We start from the raw sequence: 19,538 nt of genomic DNA on the forward strand, positions 1-19,538 counted from the left end.
TTCAGAAAAACAGCTGTTTTTCCAAAAAAACCTCTGTAGTGTAGACATAGCCTCACATGCTTAAACTTAAGCATATGATTTTGCAGGACTGGGGCCTATGTCCCTTTTTCATCATCATTTCCTGAGTTCAACAGATAGCCTTTTTTAAATTATAAAGCTTATACTTACAAATTGCAGGATTGTGTGAAGCGATAAAGGCAAAAAAAATGTATTGCTTTCCTGATCACGGTTTAACTAGCGACGCCCTGGTACAAAACAGAAAAACCACACAAAGTCGCCTTTATCTGCTTAGATAACTTTACACAGCTCTGTGGTCAAAGCCCACAGGGACCTTACTGTAAAGATCAGTAAGAAAACACATTTGTCCTTTTCATGCCTAACATTTTTACTACATAACATTTGCTGGCATTCGTTTTTCCTCTCTCAATAATGTTCACAAATCTTCACTAATATTTCCACTCACTGAATGCAGAAAGGGGAAAAATGAAATAAAATAAAACCGCTTTGAAAGAAACCTAAATGGAATGGAACATAAAAATTCAGGACATCTATGTTTAATGCCATCATTAAAAAAAGAAAAAAAAAGAAGGGATGACAAAGTGAAAAGGAAAATGCAGCAACTCTTTTATGTGAAGATTACATTTAAAAATAACCAACGGTCTACGCTTTTCAGGAGGCTGACGTCTTGAAACGCAGTTAGATTGATGCAGCTTGAGCCTGGAGTTCTCTTGCTGAGTAAACAGTCAAGTGTTCTTAATAGGAATTGCAGTTTCTCGACATCTGTTGGGGAAAAGGGAATGGTGAAACAACAATTTAGATTGAGATTGGTTTTGTTAAATGCATTTAAATTCCAAGATTAGTGGTGTTCTTTCTTTTTCAATTAGCATTTACTTGCAGAAAGGTTACAGATGAAGGGGCTGAAAAAGAAATCTTTTTTGGGGAGGGAGGGGGGTAGCTCCCAGGGCAGTAAGAGCTCACTAAAACCATTCTAGGCAGAGTGGCACAAGACTTTGAAAAACTTACAATTTGTGCGAAAGTGGTGCCACTGAAAATATTTAAAAGATCAAAAAAGAAAAAAAAACATTGAAAAACTGGCTGTAACTGGTATATGAATATAATTATTCTTTCCTTTTCAAAAGGCAGTTGCAAAGCACATTCCTTCTGTAATCTAACCCTCCACTCTGTTTTAGTCTGTTGAAACACTGCAAAATGCTAGGTTTGGCGGAAACATGAAAAGAGGGGAAGAAAGGATATAGGAAATGTTTTACCTGCTTTGCTTCTATTCAGTAAACCATTCCTGTTACTGTTTTGGTAAGTTTTGTTAATTGGAGAAAGCACAATGTTGGTACGTGGTAAAATAATCGGTTTATTCAGAACTAGCTAACCCAGGTTTCTCTAGCAAATGTAGCTAGATATAGCTATGGAAGGGACATAGAGAGGGTCTGATTCACCACTTCAGTTTGATACTGGTATGACTGCACTATTTTCAATGTAAAGCTGAGTAATGCGAGATTTGATCAGACTTGTATATCTATATTTTTTTTGTTTCAGTTTTGCACTCAGATTGTTTTCAGTGTGTTGATTTCAGCCATGTTTACTTTTTGTTTGTGCCAGAAATTAGATCATTTCAGCTTTCAGATGTGGGAGCATTTTTGACTTTTAAAAATCTAGGACCTAGGGAATGGGTTTTTTTTCTTTACAGACTTGGAAATATATATTATTACTATCTGTTTTTTTTACTAATGATGTGGTCACAGCAGCATAAGGCACAAGACAATATAGTCCCAGCTCTAAATACCTTAGGAAATTCCAAGAGATGCAGAAAAGATAGTGTGTACTTGGAACCCCAGAAGAAAGGGACAATTTAAACTGTATATTATAGTTTCTCTATTTCTTAACATCAATAAAAATTCAACAGTCCTTAAGGAACTGTTCCAAAGCACATTAAAATCAGTGAAAAGATTCCCATTGGTTTCAATGAGTTTTGGATCTGGTCCTAAGTGCTCATCTTCATGAGGGGCAACATTATACTTAGTGTCAGTACAGTATGTTTGGTGTGCTTTTTGCTGTGCATGGCTGGGGTAAAAGAATGTCAGTCTAGAAGAGTTCTGACAATTATCTCTCTGGGCACTTAAAACAAGCTGAGACTGATTATGCTATTTATTGATCTCATGTTAATGTTAATCTGATGAAGTGCAGATGAAGGAAGCTGGAGTGTTTAGAATTGTGCATTTCACTGCATAGGGCTGTTAACAGACTAGTTTTCATGGAAAGGATACCTGAACAAACCAGCGTCTTTGAATGCACGATTCTCTAACCTCAAGTAGATGACATAATAAGGAAGTTTATGAAAAAACAGACTTTGGACTGATACTCTTTCAAAGTGACAACCCCCTACTCTGGAGGTTTCCCTCCTTTTCAGAAACCTTCATGTTTCTGTTCATTGTGTCACTTTTTAAAACAGAGATAGTCACGTGCATGCCTTTACTTTTGTGCTAACCCCCTGGTTTCCTGTAAGCCTCCAGACCATTAATGTATTACATTCAATACATTGTCTCCTCTTTTTATTTTCTTACTTCAGTGGACTGAATATCTCTGAACATGATTTGGTCAACAACCGGAAAGCCACAGGCAGACCCTCGCAGGTGTAAAGAGTCCTAGGTTCCCTTGAAGCTACTAGAGCTATTACAAGAGAAAGTGAGTTGTGCTGTGATGATTCCCACCAGCTGAGGATCTTGCCTCTGGAGTGGAAAGATGCAATATTTTGTTTCCAAAGAAATAAGTTGCTTTAAACAACTACTGCTTTGCTTTCTGCTATGATCTTGATGCATACTCTGGAGTGCTCTATTTGCTTATATATCTTACATTACAGTAACCACTGTACAAAATAAGAACTTAGTCATGCAATTCCTACTCATATAGGTATTTAGAATTAATACTTGAGACTAATTGTGAGTGAGAATTACTCACATGACTATGGGTTGCAGGCTCCTGCATTCATGTATCAAGATAGAAAATAAAAGCCATCAGGTGTTTTGCCAAAAAAAAAATCAGTAACATCTCAAGAAAAATAGAATTTGGCTAGCTGATGTTTTTTAAACAGCTCTTCTGGCTAAGATAACTCCTCCTGGTAAAAGATAGTGTTGTGTGAGGGCTATATTCTGTTTTTAGTCACAGCCCTCAGCTACGGGCACTGAATATATTACACCATCACAGCAGTAGCTCCCGGAGGCATTGTCCTTTGATGCACAATTTCCTCAGGTCTCCTCTCTTACACCAATTAGAGGTAAGTATTTTTTGTTTGCTTATGCCAACAGCAAATTATAATGCATCATGTGCTTTACCCAATCCCTGCCCACAGCTCAGGGCAGGCAGGGTGCACAGTACCCTCATAGGACCCATTTTTTCCTGCAGGCCTAGACCAAAAGCGTGGTTAACCCATACAAGTAATGAACAGAGGTTTTTATCCCTCTCTGTGGCACTGTGTGAGCTTATAGTATAAGTCACAATCCCATATCTAGAAAGAACTGAATACGATATGCCAAAACATACTGGCTACGTCTACACTGGCATGATTTTCTGAAAATGCTTTTAACGGAAAAGTTTTCCGTAAAGCATTTTCAGAAAAGCACATCTAGATTGGCAGGATGCTTTTCCGCAAAAGCACTTTTTGCGGAAAAGCGTCCGTGGCCGATCTAGACGCGGTTTTCCGCAAAAAAGCCCCGATCGCCATTTTCAAGATCGGGGCTTTTTTGCGGAAAACACTACTGTGCTGTTTACACTGGCCCTTTTGCGCAAAAGTCTTTTGGAAAAAGACATTTGCCCAAACGGGAGCAGCATAGTATTTCTGGAAAAGCACTGACTATCTTACATGAGATCGTCAGTGCTTTTCTGGAAATTCAAGTGGCCAGTGTAGACAGCTGGCAAGTTTTTCCGCAAAATCATCTGATTTTGCGGAAAAACTTGCCAGTCTAGACACAGCCATTGTGCATGAACTAAAGAAATAACTCTTCACTGACAGATAAATATCACTACACCACTAGATAATACTTCTGAGCCAGCCCAGGGTTGGTAGCAGCACTACATGTTTTGCTATGTGGAACCGAGTTTACTAGTAGCCTTGGATTTCTTTTTACTCAAAGTTCAGATGAGCACAAGTAGTTCAAAAAGTAAAACACCTGAACATGTGCCTGTAAATGCACATGTGACTCCTGTTACTGACTATGAGGACCTGATCCCGCAGCCTCTATTCAATTGAGCCTTTATATAAGCTGTTCACTGCAATGAAGGTTCACAGGTTCACGTGCAAAGTACTTAAACTCTTTTCAAGCCACTATTTGATTTGAAAGGGCAAGGCATAAAGAGAGGAAGGAGGAAAAATGAGTTTCCACACACTCCACAGTTGAGTTTCCATAGTTGGGGATCAGCAGGTTGTTGTTTTGACACAGATTCCACTCGGGTTTAGTTTCAGTGAAAGAAAACCCAGAATGAGCTGCCTTGAGATGAGGAGGGATAGAATCAGAAAACTAAATAGGAATGAAACTGTGTACTGTAATACACCAGTATCTTTCACTGGGCTACTTGGGGAAAATGTATGTGATTAATTTGGTCCCTGCATTTTGCTGTAAAATAAAGGCCTTAAAATGCTCTAGGTCATCTGAATGTATTTTTAATGCTTTCATGGTGTGGAGTGTTCTTATCAAAAAGTGTCAACCCACAGATTTCACATTTGTCTAAATTTGCATTCTCCCAGATGGTCACATTTAGTAAGTTTGTGAAGTTAACTGTCTCTTTCAAGGCCAGCCAGTCAAAATTTGCTGTAGGTTAAAACGAAATGAATCTTTCTTTTATTGACTTAGTACTAAAGTTAAACCTAAACCAAAATTTCTGACTCAGAAACAGCCAAGTTTTGGGGAAGTTTGGCCTGGACTTGCATCCAAGAGCTAAATTCTGCCCTCCTTTCTACCAGTGAAACCCCATTGAATTCAATGTTGTTTTACCAGTATAAAGGAGAGCAGAATTTAGCCAGTTGACTTACAAATATGTTAACTCATGACACAACCTCCAATATAAATCAGATCAAAGAAGAAATAAAGCAGATACATTAAGGTGTTTCATGCCTAGTGAATTATATATATAAATAAAACCAAAATCCAAGAAAAATGCTAAATTCACTGCTTCTTTGGGGATTGAGTTTCCTTTTACTTATACGAGAAGACAGTTTTTGGTTTTCTAAGACTATTTTCAGCTATCAATCTTGGCGTAATTAAAAACTCATAAAATTAAATCAAATGCTTTCTCTGTAAATTACTCTAAACCAAAATGAACTAAATGTACGTGGTACAGGTAACTGTCAATTCTTCCTTTAGTAAATCTGCATAATCATTCTTTTTTCAAAGAAAATCCAAGTTTAATAGTTTGGGGATTTAATAATAATTTCTATTAGTGAAACTGCATGAGAAGGTCTTGAACACATTTTCTCTCCCTTTAGTTTGACCTCTGTATAAATAGAGCACTTTGGTCCTTTATTGATTTGTCCTTTACTGCAGTGATCACTTTTCATTCTCTAGCATTCACCTTCCGCCATTTATGAGCATTAAATCCCTATTCAAAAGAAATAATAGAATTGGGATGATGGCTCAATACTGTAGTGCAATGATCAGTAGAAGAACCCAGATGACCCTAAATGGGTCAGAACTTCATTTCCTGAATAGTGATCTCTATATTTCTCTCATGCTTCCTCTCTGTGGCGATAATGTGGATGCCAGCTGCTTTGGGACAGGGGAAGAAAAGGGGAAAGAAAATGCCTCCATAAAGGACATTGGTCTACATATGCAATATTCAGCTATTAGAATCCCCATGTGTGTGAATATGGGCTAACACATCAGCACATTTCTATTTTGAAATGAAGAGCAGCAGGTACATTTTGACACAAATTCAAATCAAACGTGTGCCTTTGATATCATATTGGCAAAACTCTATCATATGCTTTGCTAATCTAGTGTGCCGAGTCTCCTATGCTTATGTTTTTTGGAATTAAATTGCATGACTGTGCTTTGCTCTGTAAAATGTGTAAATGTGTAAATTATGTCAGGACAGATTGCAAATGCAAGTTGAAGAAATAAAAAATATGCTGCATTCATTGTAAAGAGTGCAGGGGTGTGGCCTATTAAATGGCAAGAGTAGGTTAATGCCACTTTGCAAAGATTCCAGAAAGGGATAGATGTATTTATTATATATTTTTATTACTATTATTGTTCTGATTGTTCTTCTGTAGCACCAAAAATCAGGTCTGGGGACCAACTGCAATAGAATAGCCATGCTCTCAATCCCATTAAAGACAAGGTGTAAAACACATGAGTTTAAAAACTCGTAGGGAGAGAAATGGAGAGATAAGACAAGAGTAAGAGTAGCTACATCATGCAGTTACATAGGCTGACAATGGCTCTGATTCAAGAAAGTACTTAAGAATGTGCTTAACTGTAGTCATGAATAGGTATGCTTTCCTGAACAGCAGAGGCCATCACGTACAGCTTGATAGTTCTGACTGAATCAAACATCTTTCAATCTATTTTTATATATATATAAAAATAAAATCTCCTCTCAAATGATAGCTCCCTTGTGCCCCCTTAATGTTTGAATTTTTTTCTTCCTCTTCCCATCCCTCCAGCCTATCCCTCCTAGGATCATTCTACTCTCTTCCATTCTATGCTAGCTACCCACTTGATGTAAATGGGATTACTAAACCCTAAACCAGAAATGTATTTAAAGTCAAGGGACATAGGACTATATGCTCAGCTGATGAAAATATGCTTAGCTCTCTTGAAGCCTGTAGAGCTATGATGATTTACACCAGCCGAGGATCTGGCCTACAGTATGAAACATGAGGAATTTATGAAAATATGCATTAACTGTAAGGAGGAACTGGACTTTCGCAACATTCATGGGTTTCAGTAGAAGCAGGATTGGTTAAAGGCAGTCACTCATGTGTTGTATTGCTTGTTGAATTTCATGTGGACAGGATAGTGATCACATTAACTTCCTAACAGGTTTCTTCATTTGAGAAGACTGATCGTTCTTATTTTGGCAACCAGGTTAAAACCAGATCCCAAGGAAATTAGAAAGAATGTGTCCACTGAGTTCACTGCAAGTAAGGTACATCCCATTGTACACCGAATTGTTATTTATGAATGGCATTGTTCTTTTATCATAGAATGATTCGAATTGTTATTAATGACTGTGGTTAAATTCATATTGTTTGATTGTGTGATTGATTTAAACATGTGTCATTCAAATATTTGGCCTAAATACACTGATTGTACAGGTTTTGGGGGGAAGAGGGATTTAACCTTGGATATTTGTTCAACTGGGTCATGTCTAAGCTAAAGAGTTATGCAATGTGTACCTTTATTACTGTCTACAGAATATTTTATTACAAACATAGTTTGTCGTGATGTTTGTACTCTTGACTTTGATGGTTGGAAATTCAAAATGCTCCTTTTTAAGGGGAAAAAACCCTTTAAATCCAGTGTGTGTGTGTGTGTGTGTAGATATATGTATATATATATAAATAATAAAGGTAGATATATATAAGCATTGTCTCTCATCAAATAAGAGAAGAGTTGTATTGCTTCTGGTCACATTTTAAAGAAATCATGGACAGGGCCATAGACGAGACGAACAAAGGGGGCAATTGCCCCAGGGCCCAGACATACAAAGGGGTCAATGGGTCCCAGCTGCTGCTGCAGCAGCTGGAGTCCTGGGCCCTTTAAATTGCTATAAGAACACCGTGCTGAGCACTCTTCACAGCTCTGAGGGCTGTGGAGGGGGGAGGTACCACACTCCAGGTGGCACTGAGGGATGGCTGCCCCTTCTAGGAGCACAGAGCCTTGCTGGGGGAGCTGCTGTGACTGTTGGCCCTGCTAATCATGAAAGAGAAAATAATTCAGGACCTGGTTTTTAAACCTGGCTGAACAATTCTTGTCTCTGAGTATTTCCTGTCTCTGAGTCAAATCTGTCAGATGCCAAACATCTTTCACTCCCATTTACTTAAATGGCAGCAACAGAAACTCAGCAGAACGAGCCTTCATATCAGTAACGAAGTGCTTTAAATGAGGACATGCATGGCCAAGTGCCATGTACTTGGCCACAGTTGAGCATAAAACTGTGGGATATGGGCATCCTCACCATAGTTATAGATTATTTGCTCTTCCTGACACTCACACAACTAGAAACCCCAATTGGGATTGGAGGCCATTTGCGCTAACTGCTGTATGTACCCACAGTAAAAGACCATCCCTGCCTCCAGCAGCTTGTAGTTTAAAGAGACAGAATCATAGAAGATTAGGATTGGAAAGGACCTCAGGATGTCATCTACTCCAGCCCCCTACTCAAAGCACAACCAACACCAACTAAATCCTGATAAGACAGATAAAGAAATTATTAGTATTTCTATTTCAGAGATGGAGATCAGAGGCACACAAAGATTGCATAATTCACCCAAGGTTATCCAGAAAGCCTATGGCAGAACTAGGAACTGAACGCAGATCTCCAGAGTCCTCTGCTAGTGCTTTAATAACAAGATCATCAATTCTCTACTATGCCACATGGGTGAAACAAATAATTTTGTTCAGTGTGTGGATTTTATGAGACTTGAGAGTTGGTTAATGTGCAGTCTGAGAGATGTGCCATGCCCCATACAGATAGGGGCAGAGAAAATAGGAGGAGATAGGAATAGGCTCATATAAGCACATTATATGCATTTTTCCTCCAAATACTTCAAGAAAACTATACTTTCTATTACAGTTACTCATGATTATTGACATTATTTGATTTGTAATCAGGGTAAATTCTGGATGTCATGGGACCTTCCTGCCATTGGAACTAGTATGGTGTCCCTGCACAAAAAGGGAACTTTATTTGGAAGTGGCTATTCAGAGGATATAAAAATCATGTGTGCCTACTCAGTTGGGAGCTTTGAATTATCAGTCAGGGGCTGGCTGATGACAGGGTTACGGTGGTTGTGCCTAGTGGCAGAACTAGAGCATTTGTTCTGGTCTTCCAGGTCTCAGCAGTGGGAGGTGCGGGGGCGAGTGTTCGGGCCAGGGCTCTCTGCATTAGTTGTGGAGCTGAAGTAACCTCCATGGGGCACAACTTATCTGACCTAGATCAGAGAAGATTCCTTCCCCTGCAGCCCCTTATAGTTACTCACAACCCAGGCACTCTTCTTAGTGGGGTATTTAGTGGGGTATTCAAAGCTCTAAGGGTATGTCTACACTGGCTCTTTAATTCGAGCTAGGCAGGCAAATCAGGCAACCGGAGTTGCAAATGAAGCCCGGGATTTAAATATCCCGGGCTTTATTTGCATGTTCCCGTCCGGCCGCCATTTTTAAATCCCTCTTAGTTCGAATAAACTGCCCGTGGCTATATGCAGCAGTTTAAAGTTAATCCAAACTAAGTCCCGGGCTTCATTTGCAACTCCGGTTGCCTGATTTGCCTACCTAGCTCAAATTAATGAGCTAGTGTAGACATACCCAAACTGATCGAAGACCAGACTCTGATACACTTGTTTCATGAAAATTGACGCTTAAGAGTGATCTCATTGCAGTCAATGAGCCCAGGAGCACAGAAGGATGCCACTTACATGAGTAAGGGTAATTTGTCCCTAAACTAGTTTATAAAAAAAACTAAATGTGTTAATTAATTAGATTGTGTTATATTATATCACAACATTCCCCAACGTTGACCATCTTTCCAAAACAGCTTGCTAGAGGAAAAGATCTCATGGTACATTTGACATGGGATTGCAATGTTTCCCATGATTTGAATCATAATGTGGTTTTCGAGATTTCAGTCTGCATACCCAAAAAGCCCTCTTCATTCTGACTTTCTTCCCTAAAGCTGCTGTGTGTTCTTATGCAGGTGTGTCAGTTTGCTGCAGAGGTGGCTGCATCCCTATGTAAATAAAAGCATAGCATTTGTAACAAGCTTTCGGAAGAAAGTGACATTGTTCACAGATAAAACTCTCCATATTAACATAAAAGCCCAATAAAATCAGCAGTGGTATATGAGATGCTTGATATACCAATTCCCCACAAAGGAGAATACCGAAAAAAACTTCCCTCCCATAGTTTTCCTATAAAATTTAATTCCAGTGAAATCAGTCTGACTGCGAAGTATTTTGATTTGAACAGGATTCTAAGCTGTATCCAGAAGCTCTCACTGTGACATTTATGGCCTAATTTTCAAATGAGTTTAGCACCAAGTCTTTTCAAAATGTGCACACTTGTTTTGATGCCTAAATGGAAATTAGATTTTAAATCTTGCCCATTATGAATATGGCCAACCCCATCATGCCCTTCACCCAAGCTGCCAATAACCTGCCCTTAAACTTATGGGATATTAAAATTAGTTGTTATTGCTGGTTTGGAATATCTACTGTAGTTTCCACTAAAGAACTCCTTATTCTGAACTAAGATCTTGCAATTGTGTTTCTGAAAGAGACCAGGATTCTGTTTGCATGATGTTTAGTGAAAAGGACTTTGTGGAGTTTTGTGGCTTCATGCAGGCATCCCATAACCCCCTCCCCCCCCACCAAAGATGAAACATGACACGTTCTTTGTAAGAGATCCAAGAATCCTGCTTCTAACTCAGAGAATTCATATGTATGTAATAAACTTTTATTGGTTCAGTGAGGATGAAGCTTCCCCTCTCCAATCTTAGCACAATACAAAGTTTGACAGTGTCATTAATAAAGGACTGCATGGCTCAGGCAAACTGAGAAGTTTGTGTAAACTCTTTTCTTGGTGCTTTCATGGATGCTTGCATAGTGTATTCTAAAATAATACTTGCTGTCATCTATATATGGGATGTGTTAGATTCAAAATACAAACTGCCTGGTAAAAAGGAAGTAGCTTCTGCTCTGGAAAATCAGTTGGGTTTGTTGTTTTCCCTAATACTTTTCTAGTCTGTTACAGGAAGGGGCCTTTTCTCAGGTCTTCGTTGCACCCATTGAAAACAATGGCAAAGCTCCAACTGACTTCAGTGCTGCAGGTCTTTGATGGGCACTTGTTTGAGGCTGCTATTTTGACTCTAAGCCCTTGATATTTTCAGAAGCTGGTGCTATTTTCCAAAGGAAGAATTACAGAAGCTTCCAGGAATAAAAACTCCAGGTTTTAGGAGTCAAAACTGCATTTGTGGCTCTCTCCCTTCACTACACATTCAATCTGCTCTTCAAAGTAGAGACTGGTAAGAGCTAGAAATACTGTAACCGATGCACTTGGAAGCAGAGTCCCAGGTGTTACAGGACAGGGCACACTTTAACTAGTTATTTATTTCTCCTGACCATCAAATAAAGAGAAGAAGATACTGCTCTTGGTAGGTAGCCTGTTGAGATGTTGACCAACTGAGTGGGGAAGAGCTTATTCTACACCCCACTATGCAACCTCTTCCATGCACTGCTTCTGGACATGGTTAGCACAGTAGTCACCTCTCTCATCCCTGACTCCCACTGCAGAACAACAGCAGGTACTGAAGCCATTATTTACACATTACAGCCATTAGAGGTCAGACTTTTAAGTCTGTCCTTAATAGTAAATAAATACAACATGGCTGAAAAGTTTCTCTCTTACTTTAGGCTCCAATTAAGAAACATCAAGGAACATGGTTATAAGAGAGCATGCTAAAAAGAGTCAAACTATTTTTTAACAGATGCCAGTAGGTTACACCTCCTTTGTCCATTCCCACTGATCATATAAAAAAAAGGAAAGGAAAGGACACAACCCTCCTCCCCAAAAAATCAGTTTGGGGAGGGGGGGATTTTGAACATAAAAATGTTAGGTTTGAATTTTCAATGCTCTTTAAAAATATTTTAGAGTGTTTCAATCAATTGTTTATATATATTTTTAATTCCTATAAAAATATCAGTGTTTCATCAATCTGTTTCTATGACAAACCTCAGTATCTCATTTCTGGGCAATGTGCCTCTGCATAGGCTTTATCATGGACTAGTGGCTAAACAACATCATCTGACCCAGATTAGTAGTAGGGAAAATTAATGGTCATAATTATGGGGAAATATTTCTCCCCATAAACAGAAGCAGATTTTTTTTATCTTTTTTGTGTCCCTTACTTCATAGCCTGGTTGAGAGAATCTTTGGTATGAAACAGTTTTTCTGAGATCTACTGGTACTTTTTAAACCACATTTCATACTCATCGAAAGGGGAAGGACACAAGAAGTGCTATACTAAAACATGTGCCTTCTAACTTGAAGATTTAATAGCAATCTTCTTTCTGAGCCTGTATCTTAACAGAATATACAAGTGCAGTCACCGCTATAGCTATCATACATCTTGAACTCTTCTCCATAATGATTAATACACCTGGATTGCATTAGGTGTAGTTTTATGGGTTTTTTTATTGTTGCATCAAGCCCTCATTTTGATACTTCAGAATTATTATTTTCTCCCTCTGTAAATACTCCATCAGAGATGTTCTTATTTCTCAACATTTTCACAGTCCTCATTATTCAACTGTTACTCCAGATATTACTCAAAACAATCTCATCTTCAGCAACTTCTAAATTTTTTGTCATCTAATCACCAAGCATAACAGAATGCTGGGAAATGATTATGCTACCAGTAGGTTCTATAAGGGGGGAAAAGAAGACTCACATTTTCAAAAGTGACTAGTTTTTCTGAGTGCCTCCTTTTCTGATTTTCAGAGGGCAGGTGCTCAGCACTTCAGAAAAATCAGGAAGGTTTAAGGTACCTCAAGTTGAGTGCACAAAATGAGAAGTACCTCAGATTTACTGGTTACTGCTGAAAAGATAGGCAAGTGCTCTTATGATATGGCTGGCTCAAATCAGACTGCCACTTCCAAGGCCTAAGATTTCATGACCCTATCCAAAATCCCTAGCCTCAAAGGCTACGTCTGCATTGCATGCTTATTTCAAAATAAGCATTTGGAAAAAAAAAATCAGAAATGGCTTATTTCGAAATAGCACATCCACATTACAAATAAGAACATAAGAACAACTATTCTGGGTCAGACCAATGGTCCATCTAGGGATCACAACAGGTAATCCTCACGTGACCCCTCTCCGGTCATCCATTTCCAGACAAACATAATAATGTCCATCAAAATAGCACTGGGATATTTTGAAATAGAGTGTCCTCATTGATTGGGACCTGAATCATATTTAAAGCCCCCCAGAAGCACTTGGGGCACGGCATCAGGACAGCAGTCACTTCCTGGAGCTGACTCATGAGGCTCATGCTTAAAGGGCCCCCTACCCCGTCCAGTCCTGTCTCAGACCCTTCTCCTTTACCTACCTCCTTGAGGGACAGCAAACCCTTCTCACTGCCTGCTCTGGTTGCCCTTGTGTACACCAGAGCACTTCTGCCATGGAGCTGGACCTGCTGGAAAGCAGTCTCCAGCTCTTAGACCATGTGCTGCACATCTTGGTGCAGTTACTACAGTTTGCCCATGTGGCTCTGGAGGAACAGGACCCACCACACCTTGTGGCCTCCAATTATATCAAAAGGGGTACTTTTCCATAGTCTTGCAGGTCCTTGTGGACCACCAAGGCAGTTCACCAAGATCAACTTTGGATGGTTGGGGAAGGTGCACAATGCCCACATCTTTAGGAACTCCAGCCTGTTCCAGAAGATGCCCACCAGCACTTTTTTCCCTGACCACACCAACTGGGTCGGGGACGAGGTCATGCTGATATGCATCGTGGGGGACGTAGCTTACCCCTTACTCCCCTGGCTAATGAAGCCTTAAACGGGACACCTGGACCCCCACCAAGGAATGTTTTAATGCCAAGCTGATCAGGGCCTGCGTTGTTGTGGAAGACACCTTCAGCCATCTCCGCTTCTGGGGAAGGTGCTACTGGTGTCCCCTCCACTTCCTCTCCCACTCGACAAGTTCCTCTGGTCAGGGAATGGTGTCCTCTGCCTCACCATGCTGGCCTGGGAGCAAATGCTACCCCAAGAGAGCAGGCATGCCCATATGCCATATGTGGCACTGCTCTTTGTGTGTCCCTGATCCCAGCCTCCTTAATGGTGGCTTGTGGTGGGAAGGTGTCCCACCATGGGGTCAAGAGTAAGGCAGGCCTGTGCAGGAACCCTGTGAGCAGGAGCACAAGGTTTCTTTGTGACAGTCTCTTTGCAGCTGTGTGCTCCAGTCTGGCACATCATGCACACCCATGTGCACAGGCTGCTGTGCAATTGCCAGGCCAAGAAGGAGTGTGACACCCCTAGCTGCCCGCCGTCTCCTCCTGTGTATGTCTAGAGAAAGTAATGGAACTCACCTGATGGGCCTTCCCCATCTTCATCTGACCCCTGGGACACATCCTGGGAGTGGGAGAACAGCTCCAGGAACAGGCTGAACTCTTGGCTGGTGAACACAGTGTCGGTTCTGGCCTCTTCATCTTCCTCCTCCTCCTCCTCTGCCTCCACAGCCATGCCCTCCGGGAGGCCGATGACAAGTGTCTCCCACCCAGAGTCCACAACAAGGCTATGTCTACACAGCAAAGTTAATTTGAAATAACAGCTGTTATTTCGAATTAACTTTCCTAGCATCTACACAGCCAAACCACTATTTCAAAATTAATTCAAAATAGCAGAACACTTATTTTGAATTTGGTAAACCTCATTCCACAAGGAATAACGCCTAATTTGAAATAAGCGCTGTGTAGACACTTATTACGAAATAGGGGGCCTCTAGCCCTTCCCGGCTTCCCCTGGTGGCCACTCTGGGCCAAACCAGGAAAAATCCTCTCCTCTCCCCCAGCCCTGGAGCCCTTAAAGGGGTAGACTCTGGCCACACTGTATGTGCCAGATCCAGGCCTGCCAGCAGTCGCTGCCCCTGATCCAGTGGCCCCACAATGAGCCGGGCAGCCAGTGCCAGTGACATGTCCCCCGCCCAGTCCCACAGCTCCCAGGGGACAGCCAGGGGCCGGAGATGGCGGGTGCCTTCCTGGACTCGTGCAGAGATCATGGACCTCATTGAGATTTGGGGGGAGGCCTCCAACGTCCATGATCTCCACACTAGACGGAGGAACGCAGCTGTCTACAGCCAAATAGCTGCCACCATGGCCACGAAAGGGCACATGCACACCCAGGAGCAGGTGCACATGAAAATAAAAGATTTACAGCAGGCGTATGCCAGAGCCACACAGGGCAGCTCCCCAACAGGGGCAGATACCTGTCCCTATTTTGGTGAGTTGGACCACATCCTGGGGGATGGAACGGTCCATGCCACCCTGGGTAGCACTGATTTGGGACCAGAGGGCCCTCACCAGGGCGTGGAGGAGGCGGCACAGGAGCCGAGACAGAGGATGCCTTGCCGCCAGGACCCCCGAGCTGTCTCAGCAGAAGAGTCACCAGGGTCATCCGGGGAGGCTACAACATGTGAGTGCCATCACTGTCCCCTTACTGAGGGAGTAGGGGTGGGGAGGGAGACCAGGGACCACGCGCGTGGGCCTTGCTTACCACAGATCACGCAGCAACCTGTGCATGTGCAAGCACATGCCGTGCCACCCCTGGGCAGGTGGCTCCAGCTGGCTGACACACTAGGGCCTTGGCCTTATAGCCACACGAATGTGTGAAGAGACATGACATGCTCCTGACACTGCAGCGGGATACAGCAAGACGCCCTCCCTTCATAAGCCCCCTCTACACAGAGGCAGGGGACATCTCTCCCCCCACCTCAGCCGCACTATGCACAGCACAGGGGCATGGGTGCAGTCTTGGGGCAGCTCCCACTCCCAGGGATAGCTGGACATTCCAAACATGGCCTCTGTGCAAGCACATCGGCTCTGACAGCGCAGGACACAGTCATCCTCACCTCACAGAGGGGGGCTGGGCTTCACCTACTGTGTCCCCAGGGAGAACTGACCACTTCTCTTCTTTCTCCACAGCTGCACCAGCTGTGAGTGCAGAGTGTACCACCCCACCCGGGAAATGCTCCCACACCAGAGGGCTTCTCAAGACTACCCGAACACTGCAGGGGTACCGACAGCAGCACCTGGGGGCCCTGCGAGCCCTGCACCGCACGGTGGAGCACTGGGTGCAAGAAGATTGGGAGTTCCAGCGGGAGCTGCTTGCCCAGGGTTGTGCCATCTGCCAACACCTGCAGATCCTGGTGCAGAGCATGCCACCTACTGCCGCTCCAGCACCTGCTGCCTCCCCAGCTACCGCTCTTCCTCCCACTCCTTCTCCTCCTCCCACCTGAGAACCAGCTGCCTGGGGGAAGGGGGTCCCTTTAAGCACATGCCTCAGATAGCCTCAGGCAGCAGCCCCACACAGTAAGTCCTGACCTCATGCCCTGCCTGACCTGGTTCCAGATGGCCTTAAATGCGAATCAGTGTCCACTCAACGTGGACACAGCATTTTGTGTGTAGACCCATTATTTTGAAATATCTTATTTCAACTTAACTATTTCAAATTAAGATATTTCAAAATAACGCTGTAGTATAGACATATCCCAAGGGTGGAGAGAAGGGACTGACCCCCCCCCCCCCAGGATGTGGTGAAGCTGGTTGAAGTACTGGCAGGAGTGGGGTGCCACCTCAGAGCAGGAGCTGCGCTCCCTGGCCTTGATATAGGCCTGCTTCAGCTCCTTCGCCTTCATCCTGACCTGCTCCTGGTTGCAGCTGTGGCCCCTCTGGCCCAGGCTGTCAGCCATCCAGCCATAGATGTCAGCATTCCTACACCTGGTGCAGAGATCCTGGAGGTTTGCCTCCTCTGCCCAGATCTCAATGAGATCCAGGATCTCCGCACCAGACGGGGATGGTGCCTTCCTGTTTCGTCCCTGGGCAGAGGCTTCAGCGCTGGCTGCCATCTCCCTTGCAGCCATGGAGGACTCAGAGAACTATATTGTGTTTACAATAAGAGTTCTGATGAGAGTGGGCATCTGAGAGAATCTCTGGAGGCCAGTTATTTCAAAATAACCACAGCAGAGCCCTATACACACACACTATTTCGAAAGAGGCATTATTTCTCGTGAAATGAGGGTTACAGAATTCAGAATAAGAAGCCCGTTATTTCAAAATTATTTTGAAATAATGAGCTTGCTATATAGATGCTCACTTTATTATTTTGAAATAACACTGCTGTTTAGACATGCCCAAAGGGTCCCAGGCTGTGTGGGTGACAGAGTGGGAGAGGGACAGAAAACAATTTCTGAAACTTGAATTTGAGAGATGATCTTATTACATGTAGGTGAGTGTCCAAAATAAAAGGGAATCATAAAAATGCTCTTGATTAGATGCACACTGGACTCATGTTTGTTATAAGGGCATCCCCTCAGTTGCCCTTTTGTCCGTAAAACAAGCAAATAATAAACTTTTTCTAATTTGTGATTGTTTTGAAAAGCAACTGCTAGCTTACAAATCAGGTTCACTGTGCTCAGGTATTAGAAAGTTCCCTACCTATGATACTAAAAGCAACTTACATAATTAAATTGAAACACTGTTTTAAAATTTAATTTAATTTGCCCATTTATTTTATTCTGTTTATTTTTCGCAGTTCACTCAGCTTTGATACTGAAACTAGACTATCCTGAATCTTTGTTAGTCACACTTCCGAGGTCCCTTTCTCAAGCACAATGTTGATATGTTTTAATGAAAACATGACATTTTAAAAAAAGGAGTGAATACTTTTTATGTACCCAAGCCCTTTTTTTGTCTTCCCAATGAAGAGACTTGTATTTCTATCCTAAGCGAAGCATTTGCATCTGAGACGTGGAGAAGAGGTGTCTGAATGGATCTCGTTCTGCAAGTGCTGAGGGAGACTATAAATACTGTGTGGAAGGAAAAAACTCCATGACTCCACAACCAGCATTATTCCTGAGGGAACTCTGTGCCAAAAAATTAAAAATTGTAAGCACAATATTTTAAAATTCTGCATATTTTTGTCAAATAATAGTGTAATCACATTGGTTTAATTATTTTGGTAATTAATTTAAACTTCAATACAATGGATAGTGTATGGAAGTGAAGAGCATTGGAGGAAATAACCTACACTAAGTCTAATAAATTGCGTAGCTTATTTTGAGCTGTGGGTGCAGTGTAGAATCACCCACACTGTCCTTTACAATAAAGCTCCTTTATACCACTTTGTTAGTGTAAAGGAGCCTTAAAAATTGTTTTATACTCCTAGGGCTCGTCTACACTGGCCCCTTTTCCGAAAGGGGCATGTTAATTTCACAGGTCGTAATAGGGAAATCCGCGGGAGATTTAAATATCCCCCGCGGCATTTAAATAAAAATGTCCGCCGCTTTTTTCCGGCTTTTAGAAAAGCCAGAAAAGAGCGTCTACACTGGCCCCGATCCTCCGGAAAAAAAGCCCTTTTCCAGAGGATCTTATTCTTTTGAAGTAGGAATAAGATCCTCTGGAAAAGGGCTTTTTTTCCGGAGGATCGGGGCCAGTGTAGACGCTCTTTTCCGGCTTTTCTAAAAGCCGGAAAAAAGCGGCGGACATTTTTATTTAAATGCCGCGGGGGATATTTAAATCCCATGCGGATTTCCCTATTACGACCTGTGAAATTATCATGCCCCTTTCAGAAAAGGGGCCAGTGTAGACGTAGCCCTAGGGTTATTCACTAAGAACAATGGAAACAATTTACTAAACAGGCAGGCTGCTACATTCTGTTCTGCCTGAGGAAACAGAATCTGCCCCATGCCTGCCTCTTCAGAAATATTCCAAAGTCCTGTTCCTCCACACAAAGCATGAGCAAGAGGGAGAGTGTCTCTCTCACAGACATCTAACTGCCCACCTGCCCCTCTCCCCCCATGATTTATATCGCTACCAGCTGCTCAGGATGCCCAAACTAACCTGCATACGCTACCAGTAAGGAAGATTCGTGACCACTCTGGTGGCTTCCCTATCAGAAGTCATTGCTTTGTGGGAATGCACAGAAATCTGCGGGGAACATGAATTCTGTGCACATGTCATGACACAGAATTTCCCCGGGAGTACAACATGGATTACTAAAACCCTATAAATGGACAAGAACAGTAGGATGCGAACATACTTTTCCCCACATCACGAGGTAGGCTCAAAAGCCCAATTGAACAGATACCTAGGTCATTTAGGCTGAGAATTCTATCTTTAAGCCTGTAATATATTCATAAGGGGCAAAATCCCTCCTATATAGACTTAGCTCCACTTAGTTCATGATTTGGGTGGTAGGTTTCATTAAACCACATTTTTCCCTTTACCAAAACCTAAACTGCAGCCATGATAGATCTGACAGAATCAATGATTCACTTTTATTAATTGTGCATTTTTCACATTAGTGAAAATAGACACACACCTTAAAACAATAATTTTCATCACTATCAGATAACAAAGGGCTTTACAGCTGCTAAGCTGATCAGCATAGATTATTAATTATGATATGGCTGGCACAGTTCAGTTTAATCAGAAAAGAACATCATGGAGTCCAAGAAGTAGGGTATATAATGCAATTTATCTTTGTCTTGTAGTGATAGGGATAACAATGATTTGCAAATTGCTTCAGCTACAAAT

The 19,538-nt window shown here is 42.1% G+C and overlaps 1 long non-coding RNA gene across 1 annotated transcript; it reads left to right on the top strand.

The window, feature by feature from the left end:
• The first annotated feature begins 1,174 nt into the window (after positions 1-1,174).
• LOC102446519 (uncharacterized) lies at positions 1,175-7,539 on the top strand. The gene is made up of 3 exons (XR_332124.4): positions 1,175-1,311; positions 2,582-2,697; positions 7,050-7,539. It is a non-coding gene; the product is annotated as an uncharacterized LOC102446519 (long non-coding RNA).
• Positions 7,540-19,538: the final 11,999 nt, after the last annotated feature.

Source organism: Pelodiscus sinensis, chromosome 4, assembly GCF_049634645.1.
Source record: "Pelodiscus sinensis isolate JC-2024 chromosome 4, ASM4963464v1, whole genome shotgun sequence".
In the NCBI taxonomy this organism is placed as follows: Eukaryota; Metazoa; Chordata; order Testudines; family Trionychidae; genus Pelodiscus; species Pelodiscus sinensis.